This window comes from Phalaenopsis equestris, unplaced genomic scaffold (genome assembly GCF_001263595.1).
Source record: "Phalaenopsis equestris unplaced genomic scaffold, ASM126359v1 Scaffold234930, whole genome shotgun sequence".
Taxonomy (NCBI): Eukaryota; Viridiplantae; Streptophyta; class Magnoliopsida; order Asparagales; family Orchidaceae; genus Phalaenopsis; species Phalaenopsis equestris.
Genome location: NW_018252827.1, coordinates 1 through 10095, shown reverse-complemented (window position 1 = coordinate 10095; position 10095 = coordinate 1).

Below are 10095 nucleotides of genomic sequence, written 5' to 3'. Positions count from 1 at the left end.
TACAGGTGCCCGCGGTGGGGACAAGGACCTGAAGACTGTAAATTCTTCAGGTGGACGGACAATACAACTGTTTCTACGATATCCCAATTGGACACAAGTACTAGGAGTTCGAGAGTACCACAACAGGAGACCACCGCATATGGTTCGAGTTCTTCCGTGTATACCTCACCCCATCAAGACACGTTTGCTCGGGGATTTGAGGTATCAAAAACGGGCAACATTTGTCATGTCGTGACTTTACATGTTAAACTCAAAATTGTCACATTTTTCTTTGTAATTTTAACATGTTATTTCTTCTTTTTTTGGGGTCTTTTTATAATCCATATTAGAGTTTCATAAATGTGTAATGAACTTTCATATATATCACTATATTTTTTTGATGTAATCACAACTTTTTTGAGTTATATAAATATTATTAAACTTTTTTGCATTTTCATTTCTAGACATTTGAGAAAATAACATTCTGCTACACAGATTATTCATTCAACTAAAAAAATTTACAAATAAGTTCTTTACAAAATGCACTAACCAAACAGCTAAATAATTTTCTCAAAACAAGAGCAGAATAGTCAATTTTACAGAATCAGCTGCTTTCCAGACGCGCTAACCAAACAGCCAGACAACTTATCCCAGCCAGAGCCAGACAACTTATCCGGATCAGCTGGTCATCAACAGATTATCAGGATAAGCTGCTTATCAGCAGAAGCTGGATAAGCTGCAGCTGACCCAAACAGACCCTTAAACAACATGCAAAGCGGCAGTTAGATAAAACAACTCCATAAGTTCCACCAATTGTTAGCTTTCTCTTAGACAACCATTATATATATATATATATATATATATAGGTCTAGCAGAGCACAAGGTGATCCAACATCTTCTTGTCAGTTGTAAGCCCCTTCTGGTCTTATATAGTAGAAAATTGATGAAAATAAAATATTGCACCATGAAAACAAAAAAATATTACATCAAGATTCCGCACATAGAGTTACGTGCGGCGTCCAATGAAATCATACTACACGTAGAGAAAAAAAATAGGTCTGGGAACACAGGGAAATATTCCCTCCATGTTATTCAGGTGTTATTGTATGTTATTCAAATGTTATTGATGTGTTATTGTGTTATTATAAAACTAGAAATATTCCCATAACACAATAACACATGAATAATATACAATAACATCTGAATAACATGGGGGAATATTCCCCGGTGTTATCGGACCGATTTTTTTTCTCACGTTGCATGATTTCATTTAACTCCGCACGTAACTCTACGTGCGGAGTCCTGATGTAATATTTTTTCCATGAAAACACCGTCTGCATTGAACTGATGTTTGTTTTTGAAAATTAAATATATGAACTTAGTGATTTATGATGTTTGTTGAAGTTAGAAACTTTTATAGAATAATTCTAACAATTTTGTAGATAACCCGTGGATTGTAAATTATGCGTATTGAAAGCATAAAACATCATATGAGCCACTAAGTGTAAACTACAAATTTTGACCAAAAGGATATTTTTCTATGGATTTGAAAATCATATGTTCAAATTAAATTTCATAAAAACAAGATATATTTAGCTCAATTTAAGGATAAACTTTAAATTTATTTTTAAAAGTTTAAATGATTTAAATTTATTTAGGAGTTAAAAAGTATAAAAACAATCAAATGTTGATAAGAAATTAAAAAATAGTGTATAATATGCTTGAGATTACAATAAAATTTTCATAGTTTTTTCAAAAAAGAAATTAAACAAAATACATATTATTGAGATTAATGAACAATATTATGGTTGCTTAGAAACTCATAAAAGTCATATAAAATTTACAATGCCATGAGATGATTATGATAGAACTTGTGAGGTATTTTTTACTAACATTAAGGTTTGGATTTTTTTTCCTAACCATTATCTATATGAAAATATTAAAATAGAGAAGGATTGACTTTAATAAATATTGAAAAGAAAATCATGTCATGCATGTATAACTAAACGGTAAATGGGTAATATTGATCATGACTAACTCTTCTATAAAAGTGTAAGAATGTAACTTTCTAAATTATTGTGGTTAGAAAGCTAATTAAGTTAGATGATCCTTTTGTGAAGGGCTTATTTTAGGAAGATAAAAGCTCACTAATTGGCCCTAAACCAATGGTTAGATGATAATATAATCTCTTTCCAAAGTTGCACATGTACCCATGAAAACTTTAGAGCTTGATAGTGGACAAAGCTTGATCTAACATCACCTAATGAGATTTAAAAAAGAGAATACAATAATTCATAAACATTTCTCGAACACTACAAACTCAATTTCAGTTGAAGAATTGAGGATTCCTTAACAACTTGACTTGCTCTTAGGAATGTTCACTCGCCTAATTTCTAAGTAAAACTTCAAATGAAGGTTTAGTCACCCCACTCATGGGTTAATTAAAAAATTAAAGTTCACTAAGTACAAGTTAAAATATTACAACTAAATTAACATGGGATGATCAATTCAACAAGATAACAAGTCTAACTGAACTCGAGATGACTCAGAAGATTCTAAAAGATGTTCAGGGTCATACCCCGAGCACTTTTACAATCTTTTGAAAATTTTGAAGGAAATTCCAATTATTCTTTGTTGAAACAATTCATCCATAAAAGTGTAGAGATCCACCAAGATATGAATCTAGACCCATTGATTCAGACTTCCAATAAAATACCTTGTACTGCTTATTCTACATTCATAACCCAATGTTCATGGATTTGAGTCTTGGATAAGGCATTTAAATTTCTATGAGCTACTGAGAATATTTTGCCACCTGTGGATCATCGAGCTTGTGTAAGTCAGAGGTCTAGGTGGCAAGGGCGATTCAAGATGAGGGAAATAAAGTTGGATTTGAAATAATATCTCCTACCTCATGAATCCTCAATAAGGAGAGAGGATAGAACAACCGGTACTATTTACTAGCTTTTGGTAGGAGTTGCCCTCGACACTCTTAGGTTGTTGGTAGTCTTAGCCATAATAGAGTAATTAGCATGTTGACTACATTACTTTACAAAATATATAACAAAAATATTTTTTTACAACATCATTATTTTTTCTTGCTAACATAAATTCTACATGCATGATTAAATTAAAGAATTTTAATAAAAACTTAAAGGTCCACAGGTTAATCACTTAGATCGAGGGTAGGGATTGCCCTCCTCAAATTGTCGAGATGACGACTTTTATCAAAGTTAGAATAATGAAGCACACAGCCCGTCTCTAAGCCCCCACCTTTGTCTAAACTCTTACACTCAATCCTGATATTTCATATGTGACGTTGAGTTTTTCCTTACTTATGTTTTCTACTACTAGTTTGGATTTCCTTATATCCATTTTTCTCACAACTTATTCAAAATTTTCTACACTTTTACTATGATTATAATACGAACCATGCAACAACAACAAGAGTGTTAGGAATTCATTTATAGTTTTATATTACATTTTTACCACTTTACTTTATAGTTACCTTACTGTATTATGCATATTTTTTTATACCTACAAAAAAAAAACACTTTCAAAATTAAATAATACACTTTTCAAACCTCAAAACAAATGTAATTCACTTCTTTTAAATTTACAAGGATTGCTTGGATGTGGTAATCTACGGTTGCTAACGAGAATTCTCTGGTTTAGATTCATTTAACTGCCCATTTAGGCAACATAAATTCAAAAGAAAATAGTGCCATCAGATGGAAAAACTATGGAATCTTGACCGGTGTTTCTTAATTTCAATTAAAATTTTCCCCAAAACAATATAAAAATGAGGTCCATTAATAGCAAAATAAACTGCAAGCCATGGAGCTACCGCTATAGCACGGAGCTTGGAGGAGATTTTGTGGGAAGCACGGTGAGGTCTATGTCAGCTAAACTTTCCCTAGCTTAAATAACAACAATCCATATGACTTTAAGGTAGTCCTCCTAGAATTACATAAATTATCACATTTTTTTTAGGCCTTTGCATAGCCATGTTGTGCAATATAAGCCTTAACTATTTTAGGATTCTAAGGTTGTCACTCGGTATGACATAAATCATCCCATCTTCGAGGCTATTTGCATGATCAAATATCGTGCAAAAGTAAGCCTTAAATATTAAAAATGGTAGGATGTAACATCAAATAATTTCATTCCTAAAGCATAAAGCCTAAAAATAGGATAGATTGGGGAGTTATTAAGTTTTATATTGAAATCTAGGACATCCCCTATTTATCTTTCATTTTGATTCGTAACATAATTTCTCCTATTTGATCAGCTCTCATTTATTTTTTCTATGTCCAACCTTGAACACTAAACTTTATAATCTTGAAGACAAATACATCTGGTCATTACTGAGAGTTTTCTTAAGTGACATCTGTTGCTTACGAAGTAAAGAATTATAGGGGCTTGCCTCTTTAGGGAACTAAAGACCATATGTAATATAAACCCTATCTAATCCTTGTATTAGATATGAGAACTTGTCGGCCAATATATAAAAAAGGATCACACACAAAATAGATGTCATAAATTCTTTAGTTTATGTAATTTAGCCTAGCTAACAAGAAATCTATCTATTCCTCGGGATAGGTGCATTATTTGTGGTGTGGTGCTCAGTTATTTAGACTACTAAAGATGTGAGATCTTTTTTCTCATTTTCAAAAATAAAAAGTACTACTATAAAAAATCAAAATTAAACATACATTAAACTAAAAAAAATATCTTCAAACATAAGTAAGTCACGAGAGGCGGCCGACAATATCTAGCGACTCCGTTAGGGACAATTTCTTCTCTCTATTTTGACCAAGAGGAGTTGTATTCATATATTGACAATATGTCAATGTCCCACGTGGGCCAAACTACTATTCTTTCATTAGCATAGTTCGCTCATTTCTTTCTTGAGCAATTATAGTGATCTCCTTTTTTATTCTAGAACCTTTTGTTTAATCGACTTTAAATAGGGAGTTTTTGGAATCTTTAGATGTTTAGTGAGGGTCAGATTCCCAATATGTGTGATAGATTATGAGTAATGTATTGAAGCAAGTTTATTATAGAGCTAATCCTTCTCCAAATCTTAGACTGGGTCTTAGGCTTCATTCTTCTTCGGTTACAACTTGTTTTTAATAAATTGAAAATAAAATATTGTAATAATAACTCCCCTTAAATGAATTTTATGTAAATAAAGATTGTAAAATGTTCAAATCAACACAACACTAAAACATAAATACATTAAAACATGATGCCCATTAAGTAAGACAATATCATCATCTTTCTTACTCTCAAGACATGAAGATAAAGCAATAGATTTCACTGATGTTAGAAGCTTTTCAACTGACATGAAGAATGTCATCACCAAGCCAGACTTTTTGATTCAATATGCCTACTTACCATAACTTTCGTCAAATGGTGTCAATGATCTAGAATGGGTTGAGTTTCAATAAGTTTGAGGTGCTGCATGGAAAAGCATCAAATGTGATAGTGAAGAAAGCTACCATTGAGGTTCCAAAGTCGTCTTCTGAATTCAACATGCATTATCCCCAGGACTTGACTTCTCTCAGGAAGTTGAAGGACACTCCCACCCCGTTTCAACTGCTGCTGCTGTTACCGCTAGAGTCGTTCCAACTGTCATCAGGACTATTACAGCTTCATCTGCCAGATTTACTATTTCTACACCAGCCACTCCATCAGTGAAAGGAAAAGAGATTTTGTATGAGAACTATCCAATGGATGTCTTTGCCCCACTCTATTTTGTGTTTGAGAATGCATTGACATTGACACAATCTCAAAGGAAGAACCGAAAGAGAACAGAGTTGAAGGACCAGAGGGCGTAGGCTGCCAAGTTAGTTCTAGTAGAAGCAACCCATCTACTGGAGGAGATAGAGTCAATGGAAACCTCAACTCACCTCCAGGGGAGAAATTTCCATCCTTTATCTATTGCTGTCGCAGACGAAGGTATTTACTCAATTGCACCCATGCTACTGATACACCTAAAATATATAACATTTATGTACACTTTTTATACCTATTTCTTAGGATATTGTTCTTTAATTGAAAGTATTTATTGACCTCACTTTTAGTTGAGGTCTAGTCTTTCTTCCTTAGTAGCCTAGGGTCTAGCCATAGGTCTTTCTTGTTGACTATTCCTAGAGGACTAGCAAAGGAACCCTCACCATTAGAAACTCTAAACTCTTCTTTACTCAACTTGAAGTTCTACATATTGGTCCTAAACTTTAGCACTTAGTAGGTGGGGCCAATATGGGGGAGCTCAAGGGGAGTCCTCATTGGACTTTTTGGCCATAGGGTTAACTTTGGGTGTTGTGGTCTTGGTTAGTTTCACACACACACTTGCACATTACACTTTTACTCATAACCTTAAACCCAAACAAGCTTAACTTTGATCCCTGAACCTTTAGGGAAACTCATGTAGATGGTCCTCTAGGCCACTAGCCCTAGGCTATGGTTTAGCTAAGAGCAGTACATGTAGGACTTAAAGTAGAGGATTTTATTGGTCCACGGCTCAAGTAGGGTGGTTGACCACCCAATTTTACCAAAATTACCCAACTTAGCCTTTTGCCCCAAATCTACCCACCCTTGAAACCCTAAAATTGACCAAAATTCCCAAAACTACCCAAAATACCTAACTTTGTCCAAAAATCTTTTCAAACCATTTGAAACTACCCAAATTACCCAAAACACTCCAAAAAATTCAAAATTACCAAAAAAACTCCCTCATTTTGTAAAATTACAAAAGTATCCCTTTTTTGACCTCACTTTTAGTTGAGGTCTAGTTTCCTCTTTAGAGCCTAGGATCTAGCCATAAGACTTTTCTATTGACTATTCTTAGAGAACTAGAATAGGAACCCTCACCATTGGAAATTCTAAACCTTCCTTTGATTAACTTGAAGTTCCACGATTTGGTCCTAACCTCTAGCACTTAGTAGGTGGAGTCAATATGGGGGAGCTCAAGGGGCATCCCCATATGACTTCTTAGCCTCAGGTTTGACCTTGGGTGTTGGTCTGCAGCTAATACACTCACTTACACTCACTTTCACTCACATCCCACTCACAAACCTAAATCCAAACTTGTTGGATTTGTCCCATTAACCCTTTGGGAGAATCATGTAGATGGTCCCCTAGAACCACTAGTCTTGGGCTAAAGTCTAGCTTAGATCAGTACATGAAGGTCTCAAAGTAGAGGATTCCATTGATCCAAGGCTCAAATAGGGTGGTTGGGACCTCACCTTTACCAAAACACTCCCAAATCCCAATTTGACCAAAATTCTCAATATTACTCAAACTACTCAAATTTGTTAAGAAAAACTTCTCAAACCATTTGAAACCACCTAAATTGCCCAAAACTCCCCAAATATACCCAATTTACCAAAATACCCCCAAATTGACCAAACTTAAAAAAATGCCCTTTGAGGCTAAAACTTTCCTAAAACCCCTAAAATAATCTCAAATATCCCTCAAACCAATTTGAACTCTTCAATTAAACTAAATTTGATCAATTTGACCAATTTTGAACAAAAGCCCCAAATTGCCCCTAAAGCCCAATCTCTCTAAATTTACCCCAAATGTCCCTCAATTTGATACCAATTTTCCCCAATTTCAATTATAAACTCAAATTAATCATGCCTATGATCATTTAAACCTAAATTCAAGCTTAATTGACCCATGTTTTGAGCTCAATTTTGATCCAAACTAAAACTCCCAATTTTGACCATATGACCCAAACTCACTCAATTGAACCCCAAATCTATCCAATTGCCCTAGTTATTCATCCTAAACTCTTTGAAACAAATCCTCACACCAAATTGAAAACTCAATTGACCTTGTTCAAGATTCAATTTCAACCCAAATCTAAAATCCCTAAATTTTCCCAAATTTAGCCATGTGCCCAAATCCCACCAAATTGAATGTCCTAACCCCAAAATTGGCTCCCAATTAATGTTGAAAACTCTTCATGACATTCCCCAAGACCATTTTGAATGCTCAATTTGGACTTATCCCAACTTTAACCCAACATAAACCTAAGTCTCACCCAAGTTTTCCAAATTGCTAAATGCCCAAATTCCTTCAAATTGACCCACCAAATCAGTTCAAAAACACTCCAATTCTTCTCTAAACCTCTCATGACAATCACTTACTCAAAATTGATCAATTAATTGGGCTCAATGTCATGGATAGCCTAACCAAAACCCAAATTCAAGACAATTTGACCCAAATTTAACTACTTCACCAAAATTGACTTAGCCATACCAAAGTGACCAAATTAATGTCACCAAAATCACCATTTGGACTCTATTGACCGGCCTAAACCCACCTAAACCACCTAGGTGAGCTATGGACCAATAGTACCTTGATTTAAGGGATCTTACCATATTTATCCTTACTTTAAAAATACTCTGCCATCATCACTTGTCATTGGGAGTAAATCATAATTAAATGTTCCCTGACCTCCCTGAGCTAAGAGGTGACTAAATCTTGGCTAGCCACAACCTTAGCCACCGAAAACAGTCACCCCAAAAGAGCATAAAATTTGAACTCCCTGACTTGGTTCACTCCAATTGGACGTTTGTGCTTTTCTTCACTCCACCTTTGCAAGCTTTAGCACCCACTGCCAAGCCCTGAACTCCACCAAGCAACCATAGATTTAAATTGAACCCTGCACTGAAAAAGGGGAGGTTAGCAAAATCCTTGGGGAAACTCTGTACATTTGGTTTCTGAGACTCTCCAAGAACTCCTCAACTCAATCCCACCACTTTTTCCCTCTAGTTCCCACCGTAAGAGCTCAATTTTGAGTTCAAAAATTCAACTCAAACAAGGACATATTTCTACACATCTCCATAGGCCACCAAACTCCAATTAATTGTGCCCACACCATCACCAGAGAAAGAGGGGTTGATCCCCCACAAAAGCCCCCTCTAAAACAGCCTCTAACATAGCTCTAGACCAACACCTGAAATTGAGCTTTGGTCAAAATCATATCTAGACAATTGACCAGTACTTAGGACTTCATCTGGAGGTTCTTTGGACCTAATCAAAACTACCACAATCATCTGATTGAGGTCTCTCTTCTTAGACAAAGGTATTGAACCTCAACCCTAATCCGAGTCTATTTTGATTCTCCATACGTATTTACTGTATTTCATACCGTATAAGTCATATATATATATATATATATATATACTTGTCTTGAGTAGATAAAGGTATAGGAACAAACCTTATGAGAGTTGGTTGAGTTTAGATGAAGATCTTAAGGTTTTAGTTTGAATGACTCTCGGGTTAGGTCATTTGGGGACGATGATGGGGAGTCGTCCGATCGCACGTGTATCAGAAGGATGGAGGAGATTAAGCTAGAGGAACCATGGGAGCGAAAAGGTAGGCTGTGTGGCAGCTGAGGTGAATGTCAGTGTCAAAAGGAGGAGCACAGCGTGTGGGTTCAGAGCCGCCGTAGGATGAGTTGGTGCTATGCGTTTAAATAGAAAAATTTGGATTTTTTAGAACTAATTAAATGCTTGAACTTCAAAAATTCATATATTTCTCTGAAAAAATCATAATTATAAAAGAAAAATATATTCTTGCTCAGTGAACAGAGGAGAATAATGTGGACTAAAAGTAAAATTATTTTCTTACTCTCTCATTTTTAATGAATTAAATACTTTTAGAGTATTTTAATTCATTATGATCAAACATTGCTCATCATAGCTTGAAATTTTGAGAGTTTGTTCTTCATGACAGAGGTTATGTCCTCTAATTTTTACAAGGTCAAAAGACATCTCTATGCTTCTAACCCTAATTTTTAAGTTAAGATGACTATTTTGGCTTAATTTAATTATATCAATTAAAAGATCAGTTAAGAAATTATGGAAATAATTTTAGTAGGTTTTCTATGGTAAGAGAAGCTTAGTAAAAATATCATGATGGCTTGAATAATTTTGTAAATTTCTATATTTGCTTAAGTGTATATATCTTGTAGTAATTTATGTAAATTAAATACTAATAAAAAAATTAACAAAATTAATTCCACAATGTGTATAAAAATAATTTGTACCAACTATAAAATTCTAAAAATTATTTGATTAAGTTTGAGCACTAAAG